Genomic DNA, 12386 nt, shown 5'->3' on the forward strand with positions numbered 1-12386 from the left:
AACTTTAATTTAAAATCTGCAGGATATAATGCCCTACTGTCCCATTAAGCTGTTAGCACTGGGGCTCAATTAAAGAGCTGAGTGAAATTAAATCACACATGTTGCCACGTGGTCTGAGTGAAGCAGGCAACAGATCTCTTCAGCTCTGATCTAATGGGATTTGGTTTTTCCCTCCACAAAGCCTGGCCACTGAGGATGATGGATCATTTATTAGCATCACATTTGGCATATAGGCTGAGAGGTGTGTAGTGTAGGCTTGGGACACTTGATTTTCTAGGCTAATGTCTTAGAGCTATCAGCATCTTGGGTGGGAGTATACATGTGATTCTGGGGTGGTATAAATGAGCAGTTATTGCATGGTTGGACCTATGCTTTAATAAGAAATCTGTGGAAACAACCTAAAAGTCTATCGACAGATGAATGGATAAAGAATATGTGTTATATATCTATATCTATATCTATATCTATATCTATATATATATATGCATACACACACACACATACACAGTGAAATATTAGCCATAAAAAAGAATGAAATAATGCCATTTGCAGCAACATGGATGGACCTAGAGATTATCATACTATGCAAAGTAAGTCAGAAAGAGAAAGATATGATACCATATCAAATACCATATGATATCACTTATATGTGGAATCTAAAATATTTTACAAATCAACATATCTACAGAACGAAAACAGACTCACAGACATAGAGGACAGACTTGTGACTGCCAAGGGAGAGGGTGTAGGGGAGGGAAGGGTTGGGAGTTTGGGATTAACAGAGGCAAACTATTATATATAGGATGGATAAATAACAAGGTCCTACTGTATAGCACAGGGAACTATACTTAATATCCTTTGACAAACCATTATGGAAAAGAATGTGAAGAAGAATGTATATATATGTCACTTTGTTGTATAGAAGACATTAACACAACATTGTAAATCAACTATACATCAATAAAATAAAAAAAAGAAATCTGTACAATGCTTAATGTATATGCCTTGTGTACACTTGCCAAAAGGAGATAATCATAACATGTGGGAAAAGCAATTGGATAGAGTTTCTTTTTTTTTTGACAGCCACATCAGAAAATTAACCAGCACACTGTACCACTTTTATAGCACCCATGAGGAAATTGTAACATCTTGGAATTAGATCCAGAAATTTGCCAGAGCATAGGAATGACAAACTGAGAAAAACATAGTGTGCACATGTAGTTCAAAATAAGTCTGATTCCTAGAAATCTAATTAGTGAAAAACTGAAGCAACTTATCCAAATATAGGCTCTGTATCCTTGACCACACCTCCATGTTACCAGTGCCCTTACCCCCCCACCAAAAAAAATCAAAGAGAACATTTTTCTATGCCCTGTCTGCTTATAGAACACAAACTCAAAATTATTTATCTTATTACTCATCTGGGATTAAGGCACGTTCTGAAAAGCCCAGCAGATCTGATAAACATTCCAGCCCTTCCAAAGGTGCCTCAGATGAAAGAAAATGGAAAGAATCTTTTATTCAAACCCTTGTCAGTTAAAACAAGACAGAATGATTAAATTGCTAGATCTTCCACCTTGCAAAAAACTGATTAGAGGAAGCTTTGAGAAGGGATTTAAAAGAGGAGAACAGATACTTATAAGGAGGCTTTTAACCAGACATGGAATGCGATGCTGTAGCTGAAGCCAGGAGCTGGTCCTAAGAGGGACTTGAAACGATCTGGTGAGAAGGTGCTTCAGGCAGTGGCATCTCAGACACTGGCGGAGTTGCTGAGAACACACATGACAATAGTTGGGGATCAGTCTATGAAGGAGCGTGTGGTCAGAGTTGAGGTTATGATGGATAGCGGATGCAAAAATTTTAAAGATGTGCTTGGGAGAAGGATGTTAATATTTCCAAGAGCCAGGCAAAGGTACTCAAATAAAGAATAAATTAAAACAACTGAAACAAAGATATTCATTGAACAAATGGTTTGCAATTCTTTGACAAATGCACTAGAATATTGTCTGCACAGTAGTTTAAATGCTGAAAGCATTCCTAGTTAGAATACTTTGAAAGGCACTCAGAATGGTTATCCATTAATAATCCTCATCAGAATTGAGGGACGAGGTGTTGTGGCACCTGACCTGTGATGATGACATGATGGTGAGTGGCTTGGGTTGAGGCTTGGGACTCAAATCATCAGGATGACAAAGGGGTGTGGGTTATAATGGAAAACTACAGTGGCATTATCTTGTAATGGTTCTTCATTTCATTTAAAAGTCAAAAGCCTCGTGGTACATGGTCTACAAGGCCCTACTTGATTGGTTGCCCACCTTTCTTACCTCCCTGACTTCATCTTCTACTCTCTTCCCACTTCCTCATCATCTGTCACACTGGATTCCTTGATGTTTCTCGAAGATGCCAGATACGCTCTGCCTTAGGGCCTTCACACTGTCTCTTCCCTCTGTCTGGAGCTCTCTTCTCCAAGATGCCTACATGTCTCCCTCCCTCATCTGCTTCTGCCTTTGTTCAAACGCTACCATTTCATTAAAGCCAACCTTCACCTCTTCATCTAACATTGCAAACGACCTTCTCCTATCCATGACGTGCCCTCTTTCTGTTCTATTTTTTTCTATTCTCCATTGTACTCATCATCCTCTAATTTACTAAATTATTCTTAATTTTATTACGCTTTTAAATTTGTAAATATCTCTATCTGATAGAATATAAGCTTCATGAGGACAGGGATCTTTGTGTTAGCCATTGATGTCTCCAACCACGTAGAATAGTGTTTAGCACAAAAAACTCAGGCTGAGGGCAAAGGAGATTTTGGGGGTGGGGAAGGTGTGATTTTTGTGGGAAAAAGACTAGATAGAAATTATGGAATATGAGAATATTACAAAAGAAAGAGGAAAGAGAGAATTTAAAGAAATATTCCTGGGGTCTATGGGTCCCTTTTGCAGTATCTGTTTGAGAAATACAGATAAAGGGTATAAGTTGTTTTAACTTTGTATAGTCTAAAGTGTTTAAAATATTTATTTTTATATAGATAAAACATGCACCTTCATAAAATTTTAAAAAGATGTGCAATGAAAAGGAAAGCTCTTCTCTTTCCTCTCAGTCTCCCAGACATGTAGGTTCCTTCTCTAGAGGCAATCACTGTTGCTAGTTTCTTGTGGGTCCTTCCGCCTGTAGGCATACTGTATGCAAATTCCTGCACCTTGCTTTTCCACTTAGCTTGGAGATATCAGTATATAGATAGAGCTGCCTCATTCATTTTTTGGTCGCTGTGGAATATCCATCGTAAGAATCTATTATATTTAACAAGTCACTTATTGATGGATACTTGGGACATTTTTATTCTTGTGATATTACAAACAATAGTGCGATAGATATTTATATGTATATTCTTTGCATGTGGTTTATGACATGAGCAGCAAATAGCTTTTCCCAGTTTGTTTTTTCACTTCATTCATGTATTTTAAAAAATCTTTTTATCTTGAAGACACTTTTGGAGGTTCAATTTCTTGTGTTTAGAAGGTCTTCCCCACTTCAAGATAATAAAAAGAATTCTCCCACTTTTCTTTCAATTTTATTTTCATTTTTTCACCTTTAAAATTTGAGCCATTGGAGTCTTTCTGATTAAAATGTGTGAGGTAGGGATCCAACTTTTTCTTTTCAACACCTTGTATTAAAAAATCCATCCTTCAACCACTGCCCCACTCGTTTGTGATGAATTTGGTTATTCTGACTGGGAATGAACTATGTGAGTCATGGGTCTATACACATTACAATACTTTTAAACAGCTTTTTGAGATTTAATTTACACACCATAAAACTGACCAATTTAAGTATACAATTCAATGTACACCATAATCTAATTTTAGAACATTTTTAAAACTACAAAAAGAAACATACACATTAGCAGTCACTCCTCATACAAAATACTTTGAAATATTACATTGAATTATGTAAATTTATGCAGAATATGTGCTAAAATGTATTATTTTTTTCCACTAGTGTGCTCCTTTGGAGTTAGAAAATCAAAGCTCTGGAAATATTGTTAATTTGAACGGATCTGTCCTGGATGTTAGTTGTAAATGACTCTCTATCCTATTTTTCTGTAAGGATTACAAAGTAACAGATCTTTAATTTTTTTAAATACCCATTTTAAAAATTATAATACTTTGTGGTACTATAGATTTCAAAGCCTTCATGTTAATGTATATTTTGAATCTGTAAGGCAGGGATGTAGTATATAGTGTTTTGTAAATATTTTAAGTCATAAAACCCTTAGTTTTTGCTAAACTAGCTATGGAAAATACTTGGAGAAATACTGAATAAATCAGTGCAAAGATTCAACTTCTAGAAAATGTGCCCACAGTTTGAGAGCTTTCAGTAAATAACTTGTTTTTTCTTTATTATAAAATAAAATAAGCCCATGCATACATGGTCAACTAATACTTGACAAGGGAGCCAAGAATACTCACCAGGCAAAATATAGTCTCTTCAATAAATAAATGGTGTTGGAAAAAACTAGATATTCACATGCAAAAAAAAAAAAAAAAAAAGAAATTGGAACCCTATCTCACACCACTCAAAAATATAACTCAAAATGGGTTAAGGACTTAAATGTAAGCCCTAAAATCATAAAACCTCTGGAAGAACACACAGGGAGAAAGCACTTGACACTGGTCTTGGCAACAGTTTTTTGAATATGACACCAAAAGCGTAAGCAACAAAAGCAAAAATAAACAAGTGGGACTACACCAAACTAAAAAGCTGCACAGCAAAAAAAATGATCAACAAAATGAATAGGCAACCTATGGGGGATAAAATTTGCCACTCATGTATCTGAGAAGAGGTTAATATCCAAAATACATAAAGAACTCATATAACTCAATACTAAAAACCAAATAATCCAATTAAAAATGGGTAAAGAATCTGAATAGACATTTTTCCAAAGAGGACATATGAATGGACAGCAGGTACATGAAAAGATGCTCAACATCACTTATTATCAGGAAATTGAAAATGAAAAAAACCCCAATAAGCTATCATTTCACACCTGTTAGAATGGCCATCATAAAAAGACCAGAGATAACAAGTGTTGATGGGAACATGGAGAAAAGGAATACTGTACACTGTTGGTGAGAATATAAACTGGTACAGCCACTAGGGAAAACAATATGGAGATTCCTCAAGAAATTAAAAATAGAACTACCATATGATCCAGCAATATCACTTTTGGGTAGTATCTATCTGAAGGAAATGAAAATCATTACCTTGAAGAGATGTCTGTATTCCCATGAAAACTCTAATTCGAAAAGGTACATGCACCCCAATGTTCATAGCAGCATTTTTCACAATAGCCAAGACATGGGAGAAACCTAAATTTCCAACAATAGATGAATGGATAAAGAAAATGTGATATATATGTGTGTGTGTGTGTGTGTGTGCGCGTGCACGCGCGCGTGTGTGTGTGTGTATAAAATATACAATGGAATATTATTCAGCCACAAAAAAGAAGGAAATTCTGTCATTTGTGACAACATGGATGAACCTTGAAGGCATTATGCTAAGTGAAATAAATCAGACAGAGAAAGACAAATTATCTTGCTTATACGTGAAATCTTAAAAGCTTAACTCACAGAAACAAAGTAGAATTGTGGTTACCGGGGGCTGAAGTGTGGAGGAAACAAGGAACTGTTGGCCAAAGGGTACAAACAAAGGACCTTCCAGCTATGAGATGAATACGTTTTGAGGATCTAATGTATAACGTGGTGTCTATAATTAACAATACTGTATCATACACTTGAAAGTTGCTGAGAGAGTTGATCTCAAATGTTCTCACTACACACAAAAAATAATAATTACCTGAGGTGATGGATGTGTCAACTAATCTTATTGTGTTAATCATTTTGCAATACATATGTGTACCAAATCTTCATGTCATATACCCTAAACTTACACAATGTTATATGTTAGTTATATCACAATAAAGCTGGAAAAAAATTTAAAATGTAGGTGGTAGACATGTAAAATTGTCCAGCTGCTATACACAACAGTATGGTGATTACTCAAAAAATTTAATATAGAATTATCATATAATCCAGTAATTCCATTTCTGGGTATACCCAAAAGAAGTGAAAGCAGGGGCTCAAACATGTTTGTATACCCATATTCACAGCAGCATTATTCACAATAGCCAAAAGGTGGAAGCAACTCAAGTGTCCATCAACAGATGAATGGTTAAACAAAATGTGGCACATACACACAATGGAATATTATTCAGCTTTTAAAGGAAGAAATTTTTGACACATATTACAACATGGGTGAATCTTGAAGACTTTGATGCCAAGTGAAATAACCCAGTCACAAAAGGACAAATATTGTATGATTCTACTTATATGATGTGTCTAGAATAATCAAAATTGTAAAGACAGAAAATAGAATGGTGATTACCAAGGGCTGGAGGGAGGGAGAAATGACGAGTGAGTGTTTAATGAAGACAGAGTTTCAGTTGGGGAAGATGAAGAGTTCTGGAGATGGATGGTGGTGATGGTTGTACAGCGTTGTGAATGTACCTAATGCCGTAGAACTGTATACTCTGGCAAGTTTTATGTTGTGTATATTTTACCACAAAAAAACTAAGTAAAAAAAGATTAGGGGCTTCCCTGGTGGCGCAGTGGTTGAGAGTCCGCCTGCCGATGCAGGGGACATGGGTTCGTGCCCCGGTCCGGGAAGATCCCACATGCCGCGGAGCGGCTAGGCCCATGAGCCACGGCCGCTGAGCCTGCACGTCCGGAGCCTGTGCTCCGCAATGCGAGAGGCCACAACAGTGAGAGGCCCGCGTACCGCAAAAAAGTTTTATGTTGTGTATATTTTACCACAAAAAAACTAAGTAAAAAAAGATTAGGGGCTTCCCTGGTGGCGCAGTGGTTGAGAGTCCGCCTGCCGATGCAGGGGACATGGGTTCGTGCCCCGGTCCGGGAAGATCCCACATGCCGCGGAGCGGCTAGGCCCATGAGCCACGGCCGCTGAGCCTGCACGTCCGGAGCCTGTGCTCCGCAATGCGAGAGGCCACAACAGTGAGAGGCCCGCGTACCGCAAAAAAAAAAAAAAAAAAAAAAAAAAAAAATAGATTAATTGGGATGTATGGAACCTACTAGTATTCTTATTACTGTGCTTTCAAGACACCATTTACTCAGTCCCCACACCACTTTTATGAAGTTGGTGCTATTATCTTCACTTTATAAATAATAAAATGGAGAGTCTGAGGGTTCAAGTCCACACAGCCCTAAAAATGGCCCAGGCAGGATTTGAACTGAGCTCTTTTGTCTCTAAACACTTGGGTTTTCCCTGACATCATGTGAAGGAAACTGTAACATTACTTCATGGCAAAGGGCTCAATTACTAATTCAAGTTGAAAATGTGTTTTGCTTGGAATTCATTAGGAGGAGGATAGGTAACCATGGAGGCCAAAACAAGACATATCCTTGGCCTGCAGGGGAAGGGATTTCACAACAGCAGGGTTTATCCTCCTCTGGCTGCACTAGGAGTGCACTGTGAGCAAGACGGGATCAGACCTGAGCTGCTCACACCCCAGTGCCTTCTGTTTGTTCTTCTTCAGCTCTCCCTTTGGGGCCCTGGTTTTCCTCCTCAGAACAGCTTCTTCTGTTGGCCATGAAGTCCCTTCCTTCTCCTGTCTCTACTCCACCCAGCATAGCCACACAACCACATTGTGTTATGGCTAACTATTGCTTTTTCTCCACCAAAATGCAAACTCTATCACAAACATTTAGGACAAAGACTGATCTACAGTAGAGGCTCAACAAAAGTTGAATGAAGGAAAATATTCACCAATATTTATTCTTATAAACAGTTCATAATTTATAAAGCTCCATCTGCTGTATGTAAAAGGCTATGATGGCACAACAGTAATCTGTTCTAACATCTGTCAAATATTTTGTCATCTACAGAGCAACGTTAAGCCTGTATCATCTTCCCAAGGACCCTTTTGTGGTAGGTTGGACAGGGAACCAATGTCCAGAGAAGTCAGGTAACTTGTTTATGGTCACAAAGCTAGTGTCAGACCAGAGATTTGAAACCAGGTCTTCAGTTTCATGGATTCTTCTTCCAGAGCCATCTGTTTAATAAACTCAAAAGCTACCATAATGAAATAGGACATTGCAGCCACATCTGCCAAAATTCTAAAAAAAGAGTAAACACCATACCTTGCTCTGGGATGGTGGGTTGCTCCAGAATTCTAAATCCACAAGAGACTGAGGATCTTTCATGGGAGCGCAGAGAAAATCTTGCTTTGGTACCAGACAGAAAAACAGATCCAAGTTCTCAGAGGTTTCCAAATAGTTGTGCTAAAAATAATTCTCTCCATTAGTCCCAAAGAGCCAGAGGCACTGAAAGTCATTCATTGGGTGAGGCTCAATCAGGGCCAGTTAAAAACCTCGATTTTGTTTGAGTTAAACCTGAAGGTGCCTGCTTTTCTTGACCGTTAACTGTAGAGGTGCCTCCATCTCTGTGTGTTGTGGCCTCGTTTTCAGATTTGTTTACTTAATTTTTTCCCCTCTTCATTTGTTTTCCACTGAGTGAATGTTTCAGGAAAAAAATTACTCACTGACTGGAAATTAGTTGTTAACTTAGAGAAAAAAGTTATGTCCTTTTTGAGCATTTTCAATGTAGAATCTTCAGATTCTGGCAGTGGGATTGTGTCTCATGAGATAACAAGGAAAGATGTCCCTATTCTGGGTAAATACGGCAGGAAAATGGTCCCTCATCCTATGTGCTACAAAATGAAAGAGGGTGATGAATACTGTACTGCTGTTTTCTTTGTTCTCTGAATAGATAAATGATTGGATATTTTCAGAAGACTAATAGGTCTTTGTTCATATAGAGAATGGATCACAACTCAAAAGGCAGAATGGTTCTCCAGACCCTATGACAACTCATCTTCAGTGCTATCAATTTCTTTTTGTCCTTTTGATATGAACTTCATGTATATCCTTACAAGAGCAGTATGTAATTCATGATGGTGTTTATGGAAACTGAGTGACTGAAAAATTTTGTTTTTATTTTGCTTTCCCCACCATTCTTCTCAAGCTATTAAGAATGCAAATTGAAAGAAATACTTCCAGTTGGGGAAATGGGCACGAATCACAAATTTGACCAAGAACATTCGTGGGCTTTATTTTGCCTTAGCTATCCACCCTCCCATCTGGAGGACATAGTCTTCTGAATTTATTGGCTGTCAAAAATCTGAGTTCGAACATAGAGTCATAAAAATAATGCCTTGAGCATAGAAGTGAGGCACAGCTTTTGCTAAAGTAGAGTAGGACCTTAATCAGAGAGAGTTTCCTCATCCTCAAAATAAAATGGCTGTCCTTATATTACTCAGCTATAAAAAGGAATGAAATTGAGTTATTTGTAAAGAGGTGGATGGATCTAGAGTCTGTCATAGAGAGTAAAAAGTTAGAAAGAGAAAAACAAATACTGTATGCTAACACACATATATGGAATCTAAAAAAACAGTACTGATGAACCTAGTGGCAGGGCAGGAATAAAGACGCAGAGGTAGAGAACAGACTTGAGGACACGGGGGTGAGGGAAGAGGAAGCTAGGACAAAGTGAGAGAGTAGCACTGACAATTATACACTACCGAATGTAAAATGGATGGCTAGTGGGAACCTGCTGCATAGCACAGGGAGATCAGCTCGATGCTTTGTGATGACATAGAGGGGTAGGATAGGGAGGGTGGGAGAGAGGCTCAAGAGGGAGAGGTTATGGGGATAATATGTATACATATAGTTGATTCACTTTGTTGTACAGCAGAAACTAACACAACATTGTAAAGCAATTATACTCCAATAAAGATATAAAAAAATAAATTGGTTGTCCTTGATTATTTCTAAGTTTTCTCACCGTTCTTAATATTCTCTCATCTTGTGCCTCATGAGGTGGAGCTTAAAAAGTAATGTCAGCCACTCTATACCTTACATACAAGTAGAGATACAAGTCACCTGGAAGGGGATACTTGATATTGAGAGAGGTTACTCAGGTGACTCTCTGCATAAAGGGAAGCACTTGGTAGTGGTTTGATGAAGGTTTTCCTCTCAGGGACCCTTGGCTGGAGAGGGGTTGAGGCTATTTACTTAAAGCATCCAGGGCCTTCTGGAAAGGAAGGAACCAAGGACCCAGCCCCTTCTTTCCATGATGTAAACTTAAAGAAATTAGTCATGGACGACAGGGTTTGTTTGGTCCAAAGCCTGCTGTGAAGAACGGATACTGTGGACCCCAGAATGGAATTGAGAGGGAGGTACTTAGGAGTCTGGGCCAAAAGCGTTAAAGGATTTGGGGGTGGCTGGTTTTGGTGGAGCACATGGATGAAGCTGAAAGTTCGTCTGTCTTCAGTGATTCTGTCATCACAGCTCTCCTTTGGGGAACAGTGGAGAATTAAGAGGGTCATTATATTAAAACTTAGTAAGGCGGTAGTACCGGGGTTAGTGGGAGCATCTCCTACAAATGGACAAGCATCTACTAGATTCTGCACAATTAGAGTGTGGCAATTTGGTGGCAGCTAAAGCAACAAGACTAGTGGACAAAACTTTTGTTTTTCACTTTCTGCCTGGGATAGAAGTAGACATGACCCCATTTGAACCAAGAATGCCCCTAGAATTCTTAGATCATTCATGGAGGGGAGGATTTAGATCTTGACTAGTCTACCTGATAATAAAAAAAATGGGATCCTGAGAACTAATTGGAAGAAAGAAAAATGGCATGACTATATTTGAACTTGAACTGGCACATAGGTCATAGAGGCTGAATTCTTTCATTAGTTCACTCCTAGCCTAACACCACAGAACAACCCACTGTCTTGTGTAAGAAGGCCCTGACTATCTGACTTGAAGGTAATCTTCCCACACTCCCCTCTGAGGTCTTCTAAAAGGCTGGACTAGAATAGCAGTCCTTATAATCTTAATTTCTGGGATGTCAGCCTGTGGATATGTTCATTTATTTGTATACAAGGGATGACTTTATTTTTACTGAAGTATAGTTGATTTACAATGTTGTGTTAGTTTCTGGTGTACAGCAAATTGATTCAGTTATATATATACATATATTCTTTTCTCAGAATTTTTCCATTATAGTTTATTACCAGATATTGAATATAGTTCCCTGTGCTATATAGTAGGACCTTATTTTTTATCTATTTTATGTATAGTAGTGTGTATCTGCTAATCCCAAACTTCTAATTTATCCTTCCCCTCCCTTTCCCTTTTGGTAACCATAAGTTTATTTTCTATATCTGTGAGTCTGTTTCTGTTTTGTAAATAACTTCATTTGTATCTTTTTTTAGATTTCACATATAAGTGATATTGTATGACGTTTATCTTTCTCTGACTTACTTCACTTAGTATGATAATCTGTAGGTCCATCCATGTTGCTATAAATGGCATTATTTCATTCTTTTTTTATGGCTGAGTACTACTCCATTGTATATATATACCACATATTCTTTATCTATTCATCTGTCAATGGACACTTAGGTTGTTTCCATTTCTTGGCTATTGTAAATAATGCTGTTATGAATATTGGGGTGCATGTAAGTGATGACTTCTTAAACGGCTTTTCTCATTCATTTTTCTTTGCATTGGTACAATCTCCATCAAAGAGCTTAGAAATGGGTAAATTTTTCGACCTCCAAAAGAGGTAGATGTGTTCTTATTTTTCTGTCTTAACTTGACCAAGTGTTGACACAATTTACGGGTGTTCATATTTGCTTTTTCTGTGTCATTCATAACTTCCTTAAATTCCCTTTAGTGTTCGATGGCAAGGCTTCTTATATTATTAAAGTATCACTTTATTTTTTCTGTTCTGCAATATTTGAGTTTTTCTTCATTATTTTTCATCTTAGCTAACTTATTATAGTCTATATATTCCTGGATTTACTCTTCTTCACAGAGAGAATAAAATCTTTGAAATTGTCTCCTAGAGCATTCAGACCTCAGATGTTACTAAAGCTTGTTATTGCTTATTTCACTCATCATTTTCACACTTATTTTAGAGACAATAGCAAAAAAAAAAAGTGGGTAGAAAAATATGCTGAAGGAAGTATTGGCTTAAAGTGAAAAAGTCGGGTTCCATTTACACCTGCCACTCATGCTGAGGCCAAGGTCTTATTCTGTCTTTTCTAGGCAGACGTTTTTTTCTCCTCTCAGCTTGTGCTTATTTTCCTGTAGCCTTAACTCACTTTTCAACTGAATTCAGTTCAATCTAGATCAATCCAATCAATGCTCATGGAGCGTCTCACAGTGTGCTGGTGAACCAGTTCTCAAGAAACAGGTACAGATTGATAGCTTTGTTAGTTTCCTTGGTGTAAGTACTTC

The 12386-nt window shown here is 37.7% G+C and overlaps 1 protein-coding gene across 3 annotated transcripts in view; it reads right to left on the reverse strand.

Moving 5' to 3' along the window:
• The window catches only part of C1QTNF7 (C1q and TNF related 7), a 137325-nt gene that overhangs the window by 8728 nt on the left and 116211 nt on the right, over positions 1-12386 (reverse strand). The window contains exon 1 of one of the 3 annotated variants that reach the window (XM_024741868.1): positions 8220-8298. The exons of the other annotated variants lie outside the window; for them this stretch is intronic. The gene's annotated coding sequence lies outside the window, so the exon portion shown is untranslated. Of the gene's footprint in view, positions 1-8219; positions 8299-12386 lie in introns of those variants that run through there. 3 annotated transcript variants of the gene reach the window in all.

The sequence above is a fragment of the Neophocaena asiaeorientalis genome, unplaced genomic scaffold (assembly GCF_003031525.2).
Source record: "Neophocaena asiaeorientalis asiaeorientalis breed wild unplaced genomic scaffold, Neophocaena_asiaeorientalis_V1.1 scaffold218, whole genome shotgun sequence".
NCBI classification, from domain to species: Eukaryota; Metazoa; Chordata; class Mammalia; order Artiodactyla; family Phocoenidae; genus Neophocaena; species Neophocaena asiaeorientalis.